Raw genomic sequence first — 13768 nt, forward strand, 5'->3', positions numbered from 1 at the left:
AAAGTAGGAGCTATCTTTTTATTTCTGCTTTTTATTATTTTTTTTCTTATGCTTACTTTGGGTTTGTTGTACTCTTTCTAGTTTCTTAGATTATTGGAACTTAGATTATTGATATAAGACTTTTCCCTCTCCTTTTAATAAATGTATGCACTAAAATGTGCTATAAATTTCCATCTCAACACTGCTCTAGTTGAGTCCCATAGATTTCAATATATTGCATTTCTATGATCATTCAGTTCAATATATATTTTTGCTTTCCCTAAGCCTTCCTCTTTGACTCATGGATTATTTAGAAGTAAAAGTATCCCTCAATATCTGGGAGGGATTGTTTCTAGGACTCCTTGCAGATTCCAAAATCCATGGGTGCATAAGTCTCTTTATAAAATGCTGCAGTATTTTTATGTAATTTATGCACATCCTCCTGGATTAAATCAAATTAAATTATAATAATTTCTAGATTACTAATAATACAGAATACATTATAAATGCTATGTAAATAGTTTTTATGCTGCATTATTTAGGGAATAATAAGAAAAAGAAGTCTATATGTTCAGAACAGATGCAACCATCCTTTTTTTTTTTTGAGTATTTGTGATCTGTGGTTGGTTGAATCCATGGATACAGAACCCATAGATAGAAAGAGCTAACTGCGTGTTGTTTAGTTAACTAGTATTTGAAGACTTTCCTATTTTTTTCCATTATTGATTTCTTTCATGACCATAACAAAATAGCACAGGATAGGTGATATAAACCACAGATTTTTTTTTCACAGTTTTGGAGGCTACAAGTCCAAGATCAAGGTCCCAGCAGGTCTGGTTTCTCCTGAGCCCTTTCTGTCTTGCTTGCAGATGATTGTCTTCTCACTATGTTGTCATATGGCCTTTCCTCTGTGAGTGTACATCCCTGGTGTCTCTTACTCTTCCATCAGGACATAAGCCATTTTGGATTAGAGCTATACCATATTCACCTCATTTAACCTTAGTTACCTTTTTATAGGCTCCATCTTCAAAAACTCACACTGAAAGGTTAGGGCTTCAACATATGAACTTTGGCAGGGACAGGAGGACACAATTAAGTCCATAACACACAATGTGTATGATTTCAATTCTTTTAAAATTATTGAGATTTATTTTATGTCCCAGGAATATGTTCTTTCTTACCATATGTTTCATAGGCGTCTGAAAAGAATATGTATATTCTGTCATTGTTGGGAGGGGTATTCTATGAATATCAAATTCTTTTAGCTGATTATTTTGATATTTATAGAATTCCCCACCTGACAACAACAGAATACATATATTCTTGACTGTTGAGTCCTTCTATATCCTTCCTGCTTTTCTGTCGATTTATTCTATCAATTGTTGAGAGATAGGTGTTGGAGTCTGTCATTACTACTGTAGATTTGCCTATTTTTCTCTTTTAGTTCTATCAGTTTGTGCTTCACAAATTTTGTGGCTCTGTTGTTTGGTGCATATATATTCAAAATTATTATATCTTCTTGGTGGATTGACCCTTTTCACATCATCTAGTATCACTCACTGTCTCTGGTAATTTTTTACACTGCAAAGTCTACATTATCTGATGTTAATTTAGCTACTCTTGCTTCTTTAAAAAAATTAATGTTTGCATGATATAGTCTTTTGTTTTGTATCCTTTTACCTTCAATATGCCTATGTAGTTGTACTTGAAGTGAGCTTCTTGTAAATAGCTATAGTTAAATTATGTTTCTTGCCATTCTCTGTTTTTTAATTGGTGAATTTTGACTGTTTATATTTGTGGTAGACAGTATAATGGCCCTTAAAGATGCCTGCATCCTAATCCCCAGAACCAATGAATATGTTACCTAATTCAGCAAATGGAAATTAAGGTAGCAGATAGAATTAAGGTTGTTAATTAGGTAATCATCTGATGGGGATACCTAAATTATCTCAGTGGGCACAATGTAATCACAAGTGTCCGTAAACTGGGAAAGCACGGGAAGAAGAGGAGGTCAGGGTGATGTGATATGAGAAGCTTCCTTTTTAGAGAGCTTCCTGTAGCCATTCTTTTTGAGTAGGTCTGCAGGTAAGTAATTCTCTTTGTTTTCCTTCATCAAAGAGTGTCTTAATTTCCCCTTCATTTCTAAAGGATATTTTCACTGGGCATAAGATTATGTGTTGATGCATTTGTTTTCCAGCAATTTAAAAATATGGAGCCATGTGCCTCTGGCCTCCATGATTTCTCTTTTCTTCTTCTTCAAATTTTATTTTAAGCTTAGGGGGTTTATGGGCAGGATGTTGGCCTCCATGGTTTCTGATAAGAAATCTGTCATTCAAATGGTTTTTTCTATAGGTAAGTGTTGTTTTTCTCTGGCTACTTTCAAGATTTCATTTTTTGTCTTTAGTTTTCAGAAGATTAATGATATATTTTGGTATAGATTTCTTTAGTTTTATTCAATTTAAGATTCGTTGAAATTTTAGATTTATGTCTCTTGCTAGATATGGATCGTTTTAAGCCATTATGTATTTGGTTACTTTTTCAGCTCTAGCATCCTCCTCTCTTTCTATGGATTGGGTAACACAATGTTAGATTTTGTATTATACTCCCCCAGGTACCTAAGACTGTTTATTTCTTCTTTTCAGCCTATCTTATCATAATTTTATTATTAGGTAGGTTCTATTTTCTATCTTCCATTTCTCTGGTCCTTTCCCCTGTTGCTTCCACTCTGCTGTTGAACCCATCTATTGAAATTTTAATTTTGGTTATAGTATCTTTTAGTGCTAATATTTTTATTTGGTTGGTCTTTATATCTTCTGTTTCTTTGCTGAAATGCTATTTATTTGCTGAGGTTTTTTCTGTTTTTGTTTTAAGGGTTGTCTTGGTCCATTTGAGCTGCTATAACAGAATACTTTAAACTGGGTAGCTTTTAAATAACAGAAATTTATTTCTCACAGTTCTGGAAACTGGAACATTCAAGATCAAAGTATAGACAAATTTGGAATCTGGTGAGAGCCTACTTTAGAGTTCATAGATGATGGCTATTAGTGGTATTCTCACATGGTAGAGGGGCAGGGGTCTCTCTGGGGCCGCTTTGATAAGGGCACTAATACCACTCATGAGGACTTTTCACTTATGAGCTAACCATTTCCCAAAGGTCCCACCTCCTAATTCCATCATCTTGGGGATTAGGATTTCATTGTATACATTTTAGGGAGAGAGAAACATTCAGTTTATTTTAAGTGTGTTTATAATTGCTCACTAAAACATTTCTATTACGGTTGCTTTAAAATCATTATCAGATAATTCTAACATCTTTGTCATTTCAGTATTGGCATCTATTGATGATTGATTCTTTTTCATTCAAGTTTATATTTCCTGGTTCTTGGTATGAGTGTTTTTCAATTGCAACATGAACATTTTGTAAGTCATATTATGAGTCTTATATTATGAGACTCTGACACTTATTTAAGTCTTCTGTTTTATCTGACTTTATCTGTGTCAGGGAAAGGGAGAATGCCACCCCATTACTGCCAGATAGAGTTAGGAGTCCATATTTTCCACCCAGCTTCTTTTGACACCTGGGTGGGAAAGCTCTTCCTTACTGCTAGACAGGAGTGGGAGTTCTGACTTATCATGTAGCCTCCAATAACACCACAGTGGAGGGTGGCCTTGATACTCCATTGGGCTATAGCAAAATTCTTAACTTTCTACTAGGCCTCCCCTGATACTCTCCCAGTGGGAAGAAGGGGTGCCTCATTTTTTCTGAAAGGGAGAGATATGCCAGACTCCTCAGTGGCTTCTACTACACAATCATAGGACCTTGTTTCCAGCCAGTGAGGATGAAAGTTTTAGCTTTGTACTTAGCTTTATCTCCACACTGGCAAGGGTGTTTGGGTACTTCATAACAACTTCTTGAGGGTGGAAGGTTCTGCAATTGGCCTTTATTGGTGTGAATGGGGCTGAGGCTACAGTGTTTTATGTGGTATTTGCTCAGTATAGAACAGTTATTACCCCAAGTGTTCTGTTTTTGTAGGGTGTTCTTTTCCTGGTCGTTTGGCTGAACAGGGGAGACTTTTTTGGGGCTTATTTTTGTCTGTGTCCATTGGTGTTTCAGGGACTTTTTGGTATCTCATTTGGTATCTTTGGTATCTCCTCCTGTGCCAAGTTCTTAAGCAAAGTGCCAAGCATATAAGTTTTGCAGGAAAATATTTGATCTCTTGTGAAGCATGTATCTGTATTCGTTCATTCATTCATTTATTCCCTCATCCCTTCAATAGATATTTTTCTAGGTATAGAGGACATTATAATGGCTTCCTAATTCATCTGTCTATGTCCAGCTGTGCCCTCCCTAAGGTTTGTTCTTCATATGATAGCTAAAAGAGCCTTTATACAGGTTAAAAAAATCAGAAAACTCTTCTCCCTAAAATGTGCCAATGATTTCCCATCATAATTTAGAATAAATCCAGAGTGTTTGCTATGAATAATTCAAGCAAAAAAAAAATCCAGTGTGAGGCACAGGCAGAAGCATGGAAATAATACTCTAGAGTTATGAATTCCAGTCCAGGATCTGCCACCAGAGAAGGGTGTGGCATTGAGAAGCCAGCTAACCCTTCTTGGTCTCTCTTTCTTGGGCTGCCAAAATCAGAGACTTTGGTGAGCTATCCCAAACTTTTCTCTTTCCCTAATATTTTACAAAGGTAACAGACATGGAAACATATGTGCTATATTTAGGCTTTTAAATATTTGTGCAGTAAAGTAAATCTCTCCTTCTCTGAATGAATCCATGAAGTTATCTACAATGATATTACTTAGAATAAAAATTTTAGAATAACTCCCAAATTCCAATACAATTCCTGCCCCCTTCCTTCTTGGTGCTTGCCATTCCCTCTGCCTGGAATGCTCTTCTCCCAGATATCGAATGGATTGAATAGCTCACTCTCTCATTATCTTCAAATCTTTTGTCAAGGCCACTTTCTCAATGAGGTCTTTCCTGATACCACCTTATTTGTCCCCTCCCCTAAACATGACAATTACTATTTTTTTCTGCTTTAGTTTTTCCCTAGCCGTCATCACTTATATTCTATGTATTTTATACATTTACTTATATTCTATTTATTTTACTTATCCATCTAATTCATTTTCTTTTTCTTCCTTCTAGAGTGTAATTTCCATGATGGCAAAGGTTTTTTTTTTTTTTTTTAAAGCAAGTGTTTTTGGGTTGGGCACGGTGGGCCACATCTGTAATTCCAGCACTTTGGGAGGCTGAGACAGCTGGATCACGAGGTCAGGAGATCGAGACCATCCTGGCCAACATGGTGAAACTCCATCTCTACTACAAAAATTAGCTGGGTGTGGTGGTGCCTGCGTATAATCCCAACTGCTCAAGAGGCTGAGGCACCAAAATTGCCTGAACCCAGAAGGTGGAGGTTGCAGTGAGTCAAGATTGCACCACTGGACTCCAGCCTGTTGACAGAGTGAGACTCCGTCTCAAAAACAAAAAAAGTATTTACTAAGTGCTGTATGCTATATATACCTAATACTTTTAACAGTGCCAGGTACTCTAAAACATTTGTTGAATGAATGATTAGGTGCATGTCTGTTGGACTCTTCTTTTCATCAGCTTTTAGCCTTGTTTGTGTACATCAGTCACCCAGCACATTCAACCAATACATTCTAACTCTTGAAGGTACATTTCATTTAAGTGAAATATCAAATTAACATAAAAAATTAGATTCCTTCAGTGCAGAGAATACATGAGAATAATAATTATTATTATCATTTAAGTCAACAAAATGTCTAACAAAATAACTGTGTATTGAACCTACCAAGATTTTGTATGTTGGAGTATGATCTCATGCAAAAGGAAGGCACTGATTCACTTAGCATGTAATATTATTACGAAGATTGGCTCATTTATGTGAATATTTTAGCCCCTTGACTACTTCACTTTAAGCCGGTGCTGGAGATGTGGGGTGGGTGGTGTACAGTCCTTCTTAGCATTTGCACACATGCGTTTTTATGGATCTGGACACCTTAGCTGGTGTCTGTCTCCTCATTAGCATCTCCCTTTGAAAATGAATGGCTCATGCATGAACCAAGAAGGGCTCAAAGGAAAAGCTGTCACTATCATCTTCTCGATTTACTTTGAGGTAGGATTTATTCATTTTAAAAATAATTCTAAAATGCCAAATGGAAGATTTTGTTTTTTAAAAAAGCTGAAGATATAAAATATTCTGGTTTTCAGTCTGGCAACCAAATTTGAGTATGGTGAACATGTAGTTTAAGGGTATAAAAAAAAGACTGCTTTTAAACATCTTAAATCTTGATTTCTTTTGGGCCAATTATTCTGATGAGCTCACCCTTCTTAGTTAGCAGTGCCTAGCCAAATCTTGGGTGAGATGTGGGTAGAAAAAGCAAAGAAACTGAAGCCTGAAGGAGAATCTTCAGTTTACTTGGCTTGTGTGTTTGGCATCCTCCCAATTGTTCTTGTGTCTTTGTAAGTTTCTGCTGAGTATTCAGTAACAAGTGAGGCCTGACATTTCCCTAGCCTATCTGTGAGGACAGTTTTATTTCTTGTGCAGATTGTTTATCTAGTTCATTATGTTGACGAACCTCTGGGATGAAAAACAAAGTGCCTTGGATGGAGGCAACTTTCCTAATTCTATTAGCTTCCAAGACAGGGTTACACCATCTCCACTCTATCAAAATATTTAAAAAGCTGAAAATCAACCCACCAACCAACCAAACAAAAAGTCTCTCCTACGGATTTGGCAGAATCTCCAAGTTGTCTTATGCCCTCCCTCAGTCCGAATGTCTGCTTAGATTTTGCTTGTCTTACATTGTAGACAATTAAGCTGCTGGTAAGCTTTACCTTCTTATTCTTTTATTTTATTGACAACCAAATTCCATGTAAAATGCCAAACAGCATTTAAAAGAAGGAAGTATGGAAATGGAAGCCATTACTAAGTCCCGAAACATGAAATCCTGATCATGAATGTTGGCTTAAATGTTCATCCCATCCTAGATAACCTAAATTGATAAAGCTAGACTAGTAAGAATCTCATGTACAATATGGTGTGTTTATCATGTTACAGGTCATTTCCTTTACTTTCCTAAAAATGTTTTTAAAAATGGTTTCAAGTTTATCCAGCTGCCTTTAGTGGAGCATACTGAAAGTATAACTGCCCTAAATATGACAGATAACTAGCAACTATTGCTGAAAAACTGACACTGGGTTGGAATCGTCTAGCAAAAAGTTGTGCTTTGTAAAAGCCACATGCTCTGAAATATTTGTCTTTGTGATAAGCTTTTGTGTAAATTCTGTCCTGATGTTAACATTGAGAAGATGCATCTTCCCATCTTCAAATTTTGTGTTAAAAAGGTTTCCAAAAAGCCAAACCAAATCAAGGGATGTTATTTATATACATTTATTGATTCATGTTCAATATTTCTGCACTGATTTCTTTCACCATATATCACAATATGGACTCTATTATGAATTTTGGTCTGATGAGTATATTATTTCTGGGTAGGTAGATAATATAGCAATATATAATGTTAAGTGGTACTCTGAAAAAGAAATGGAATTTATAAAAATAATATAATCTATGTGTATATTTTCCAGCTCATCTGAGTGCTCTTTTAATCCATGCTTTTTAAAAAATACTGTATTTGCAATTTAAGCACTGCCACATGCTGCCACTGCCGTTACAAAGATACATTAGATTGATAGAATGATGCTACATTCTTTATGACTGGAGAAAATAATGACTTTCTCTGTTCTCTCTAATCATGTTTTTATGGTTTGTTTTCCAAAATACTGCATACTTGACCTTAAAAGGGGAAAAAGACTGCACATTTCATTTAACGAGTAATAAAAAGTTGGGTTCTCATTTTGCATTTTAACCTATGGGGAATACATTTTACTATATTTTCATTGTGATGCCCAGGTCTTAGACAATTCTGGCTGACTCTGGCTGCTTAACGACTATATGTCTCAGTAATTGAAAATAGATGCAGTGGACGTTGACCTATTTTACTTTCTATGTATCCAAGTTGAAAACCACTTTCCTGTGTTCCATGAGATTTTAGAAAGTCATTATTTCTAGTAGAAGAAAAAAAATAAACTAATGCTTGAGTTTTCTTCCCTCTTCACTAAGTTACCTTTTATTAGTTCTTCCATTACAAATTCTTGACTAACAGGTGATAATGATACTGTCTGTTGCATCTTGTTTAAAAGGTAGAGCACTTTTAATGCATTCCTCTTGGAAAAGTACATTATTTGAACATTTGCTGCTTTAAAGTACATTTTAAAAAGCTGGTCCTCTTCAAACCTTCAGATCTTTTACATCAGGCAATTTGTATGTCCAATATTATTCATATAAATGGGAAGAGCCCCACCCTCTCCAAAATGCTAAGGATAGTTCAAATAAAGCTGTTTTAAGATATATAAAAATAGTAATATTCCCTTGGAAATGAAATAACATTGTAAATAAGACAAAAATTAATTCAGAACTTGCCCTTTAGTTGGTTAAGAAGCCAAACTCCTCCAATTTTGGATACCCAGACCTTACTCTTAAGTTATGAGGTTGAAGAATAGAAAAAGTGTTTTTTGTTTGTTTTTTTTTGTTTTCAAAGACAGATTTACAACACTTTTCACCTTTCAATTAAGGCCAGGGACTTTTGATAAAAGTGGATTACATTTTGTAATGATATGCCTAAAGCACTTCAGCAAGGCTGGTTAGTTTAGGAGATAACACAATTTACATATGAGTCTGATAACCGTATAGCTCAGAATTTTCAGTTTTGTTATTGATGGCGATACAATATTAATCTTTAAGAAGGTTTTAGAAATTTCAAGTAACATGTTTTAGAAGTTACCTCAGATAATCTGTATTTTAAAAAATTCTCATTATCCACAAATAAGCAGCAATTTGATAAATCTATTTATTTTTTTCTTGCGCTATTTGTAGAAAGGTGCTCAGCACTTCCATTACTCTCAAGCGTCTCTTCTTTTCAGTAGGGTTTTGAATCCATGTTTTGTAGCCTTTTAATAGAATGATTTAGTTTTAACAAAACATAAAGTACTCATAATCCATCTAATTCATTTAATAATCATTCAAGAATTTAGTGTTTCCATTGCTTTCTAACACAGTATACAAAAACATACTTGACTTGTCATTAGGATTTATGTGACAAATGTCAACTTATTTTCAAAATATCTAAGTTGATCAACCTTAAAATGTAATCAGAAATTAGTGACTAAATTGTCACTCTATGTGTACATATAATCCAGGCAGTGTACTGCCACATTCTAAACAAGTTTTTCAGACTTGTGCTTTTCAGCTTTCATAATCATAGACGTGCACTCTATAAGGGAGGGCAAACAGCAAAACACGTAAGGAGGTGTGCATGTGTGGAGGAGGGGCAACAGTAGGAGGTGATTTTTGGTGAGTGTCCACTATACATCAAACCCTGTGCTAAGTAATTTTATAGGTCTCATTTTGTGACGTGACATTAAATGTCTGTAAAGCATGTCATACCTCAACCATCATGGGTTCTGCCTAATTTTAATTTCTCAGTTCTGACTGCTGGTTTCCTTTCTGTTGCGTATAAGTTAAATGACAGAGTAGAAAGTCATGAAGACTTTCTTCTGTATCAGTGGAAGGATTTAGTTACAACACCTTGGAGCTGTTAGAAATTTTAGAACTCATCAAATCCAATCTCCTAATTATATGGAGGAGGAAACGGAGGGAGGAAGCTAAGCAACTTTTTCATGGCCCGAGTGTCACTAAATTGTGGGCTCATCTATTTTGGGACCAGTTCCAGGCATTCTAAGTGCTGTGTGATGTTCAGATGGTGTTTCTTGAACCTGGGATTTGGGGATTAGGTGGGATCCCTTATCTGCTTTTATTCTATTTTTAGCCATTCACTTCTGTTTTCAGTGTCATCTTGTTTCATTTCCTCTGGTGGCATCTGGATTTTTCCAAGTATCTTGCTGTAGCTGTGTTAGGGAGGGATTCTGAAAAATCAAACCAGAAGTTTGACATTATGAGGCTTGACTGAAAGTAAATTAGGATTTATCAAAATGTACACTAGGAAGCTCAGCCACGAAATTGATTGAAAGACTAAACCTGAATATACAAGTTTTCCTCGTGTTTCACAATGTATTCTTTTGTATCTGCAATTCCTATTAAATTTTTATAAGTGTTTTTTATTCAAGCTATAGCTAGAAGAATGAAAGTTTATGAAAGGATCAAAGCATTTATTTTTCAATTTCCTCGAGCTATAGTATGAGTCCCTTCACATTGATGAATCTATTCATAGAAACATGTATTTGTCAGAGAAAATCACCCAGTATCCCATCAGTGAAACACTCATTTATTTTATCTCTCTCTGTGTAGTGTATATCAGAATGTGATAAAGTATTATTTCCACAAACTCTTATTTTCTTTGGGCTGGCTATAGGAGGTTATTCAGCAAGCTTTTTTGAATTCAATGTGAATATAATTTTCCCTTGGACTCTTTAGCAGCTCTATTTTATAATTTTACTTCAAGAACTGTAACTACTGAAGATATCTTAAGATATCTCCTTAAGATATTTGTTATAACAAATAAAAATAACCTTCCTGGCTCTCAGCTTTCATCTTCATGAGTTCTTTTTCAATGATAGTTGCAGACACGTTTGTGTTTCTTATGTGTTTCTACCTTTATTTTAAATAAGAGGGCTGCCCTGGAAAGTGTGCATAGGTACACATAGAGCTGGTGTTGGTTGACACAAATTAATTAGAATTGGAAATTATTATATAACTCTTCCATTCTTCACTGGGAGCTGCAGTTACAATGCTGGCACCGGCTAATTAACAGACTCAATCCTGCCTTTTCAGTGAGACTAGTCCATGAAGGATTTGATGCTTTCTTTCCTGAAACAAACAAAAACAGCTTTGGAACTGTCAGAAATAACAGTGGCTCTTGAAGGCTAATCATTACCAGCTTTTGTCATGTGGTTGTAATTGTTGCATGAATTCTGCTTCAATCAGGGAAAAATATGCTTAAGTGCCAGTAAAAGTTTTTATGCTGCTATGAAATTTTGCAATTTATGGCTTTGTACAGATCAGCCTGTGTTACTAGGCAACACGGTATGTATCATTCACTCAAATTATTCCTAATCCCCAGCATCGCTGCAAAGTCCAGATTTTAAAATGTAATACATTATTATAACATAGAGATAATTTCTGACAAAAGTGAAATTGAATTTTTGATGCTGAAAAGGAAGCAGTATTTTAAGAAAAAACACACTTGATGGAAAACTAAGAATATTTACAGCGTAACTATATTTACCTCAGGAAAAAAAAAAGGTTCTGAATGGATTGAATGATCATGTAGTTCTCTGATTGGCCATTAAGCAGGCCAGGGTTTTGGCATTTAAGCAATCGTATTTGTGATGCTGGTTTTAATTAAGAAGTACACTGCAGGATACTCAATGACCAGGGAAGTGTGGCATTGCTGTTTGCTTTCTGTGCATTCATATGCATTTGAGAGAAGATGAAACTCTGAAAGAGATATAATGGCTCTCTCTCTCCATCTTTATATAGACAGTCTGCCTGATACTGTGGGTTGCTGCTCGGACTGAGTCTTTGAATCTGCACGAAAGTCTGAGCATTCTTATTTACAGACAAGAAATTGCACCTTGTTCCTCCAAGCAGTATCAAGTTGAATGGCAAGGACAGAGCCAATGATGCTTTGGAGATGTTTGATGACTTGGTGATCTTACAGAAACCCTTGCACCAGTGTTGAAATAGGCAGAGTAGCTTGGTTTGTGGTTTGGAAGTGCTTTCTTGCTTGAATACTTTTTTACTGTTTTGAATTTCTGTGATTGTTCTCAAGCAGTCTAAATGATATTTCAGAAATAATCACCATGCCAAAATAATAAAAGTCATGTTTTGAGCTGAAGCTCCCCAAGTTTTATTCTAGTATAACTCTCACATATAGGAAATACTTCTGAGGTGAGAGCACGTAGCTTACATGCTTAGGAAATGGGAGATTTGAGTTTAAACTTTGGCTGAACTCTGACCTCGTGTGCTAGATCCTCTCACTACTTGACATGTGGCCCACGGAGCAGCAAAAAGAGAATCTCCTGGCAGCTTGTAAGAAATACACACTCTTAGGCTCTGTCCAAGACCTACTAACGGAATCAGCAGCCTCACAAGATTCCCAGATGTAATGTATTGAATGCCTTTAGAGTCTGGCAAACACTGCCTTAGAAGCAGACTGGATTCCTTGCTGCCACAGGCCCTTTGCTTTGCTCAGTGTCTCTCCAGCTGGAAGATGTGACCCCTGGGGGCATGTAGGAGTTGTCACTGTGAACAATTAAATAGGACAAGCTGCTAGTGAGCTGGGATGGCTTATTACAGCAGCTTCTGCATGAACCTCTAGGCCTCTGCTTCCTAATTACTTGCAAATCTACCTTCCCCTTTTCCCCTTTCTCAGATCCCCTGGGTGGGGGTGATTTGTCATTTCTTCTAATTGCCTTTTTCTATTCTCAGGGCTAGCCTAAGGTGTGATTTTTAAGAGCCCTAGAAACATCTTCTCCTCCAAAGTTCTCTCTTCTCTGTCTGATATTTAAGAGTTGGGAATCCACTTCTAAAAGTCTGTTGCTCATAAAGCATTGCCCTGTGTTAAAGCAGAAACTCTTCTTCTATGCCTGGGTTCAGCTTCTGGGGACTTGGTGTCTTCATCTGTAAAATGAGGGGGTTGGAGAAGACTTTATAACATGTGAAGGTTTATTTGGGCCTTCCGACATAACTGAAATCTTACTTGGTAAGAGACAGGAGGGAAGATTTATGAAATGAAGTTGTATGGTAAGTAAGAGATTAGCCAAGTGTTACCTTTTTGGTTGGTGAAGAGATGTGGGGAAAGAGGCAATGGGAAGGGAGGCCAGGAGCCCAATGCAGAAGCTTGGGCTTAGCAGAGTGGACGGACACCAACGGCAACTGTCGTGACTTTCCAGCTGTGTTCAGAATGCATTCTGATCATTATTATTTTTTAACTTGTCCTTTCCTTTTTGGTAGCAAATGTTTTTTTTGAGAACTTGTTTGTTATTTTTTGGTTGTCCAGCAGCTGAACATGGAATTGGTGTGCAAACAAGCCAGCATGTTTTGGGGAAAATTTTTTCTGGGGCTGTCACCATAAACGCATCCTCAGGTCTCTCAGTTCAGCACTGTCAGTGAGGGCAGGGGACGAGGGAAGAACTCAGTGTTGAGTGCCAACAGTGTGAGTGGCATAAAGCCACAGCTTGAGTCAACCACTGATGGCAGGAGTGTCTTCACCAGAATGTTTAGTCAAGGAGGGCTTAGGCTACATAGCTTTTCTTCTTTCCTTAATGTTGGTACTCACCTACGTCAGGGAAGCGGGAAACAGAAGAGGTACGAAACAAGAGGAGACATGAGTGGGTAGAATGTTGCCAGAAATCCAGAATAGTGTAGTATCCATGAAGGCTAGGGAGGAGAGAGTTTTTAGAGAGCCAGTTGCATCGATACAGAAGACAGATAGATGGATCTTCCTTTTGTTCAGCTTTGTACATAGAAAGTCAAAATGAATGATCTGAGTATATATTTAGGTCAGGATAACTTGAAGTTTGGTCATGAAACAATACCGGTTGTGTGCTTATGTTTTCATGACTTGACAATTTTTCAGGACAGGAATAAAGAATTGCTTGGGGCCTCAAAAATAGCTGATTGTAATTATTTGAAGCCCCCTGTCTCTTTCTTTTTTTAATCTATAGGAAACA

At 36.5% G+C, this 13768-nt stretch overlaps 1 long non-coding RNA gene across 3 annotated transcripts in view; it reads left to right on the plus strand.

Annotated features, from left to right (window-relative positions):
• LOC144579906 (uncharacterized) overlaps positions 1 to 13768 on the plus strand; it is a 535694-nt gene that overhangs the window by 138011 nt on the left and 383915 nt on the right. The gene's annotated exons all lie outside the window — the stretch shown is intronic.

Source organism: Callithrix jacchus, chromosome 17, assembly GCF_049354715.1.
Source record: "Callithrix jacchus isolate 240 chromosome 17, calJac240_pri, whole genome shotgun sequence".
NCBI classification, from domain to species: Eukaryota; Metazoa; Chordata; class Mammalia; order Primates; family Cebidae; genus Callithrix; species Callithrix jacchus.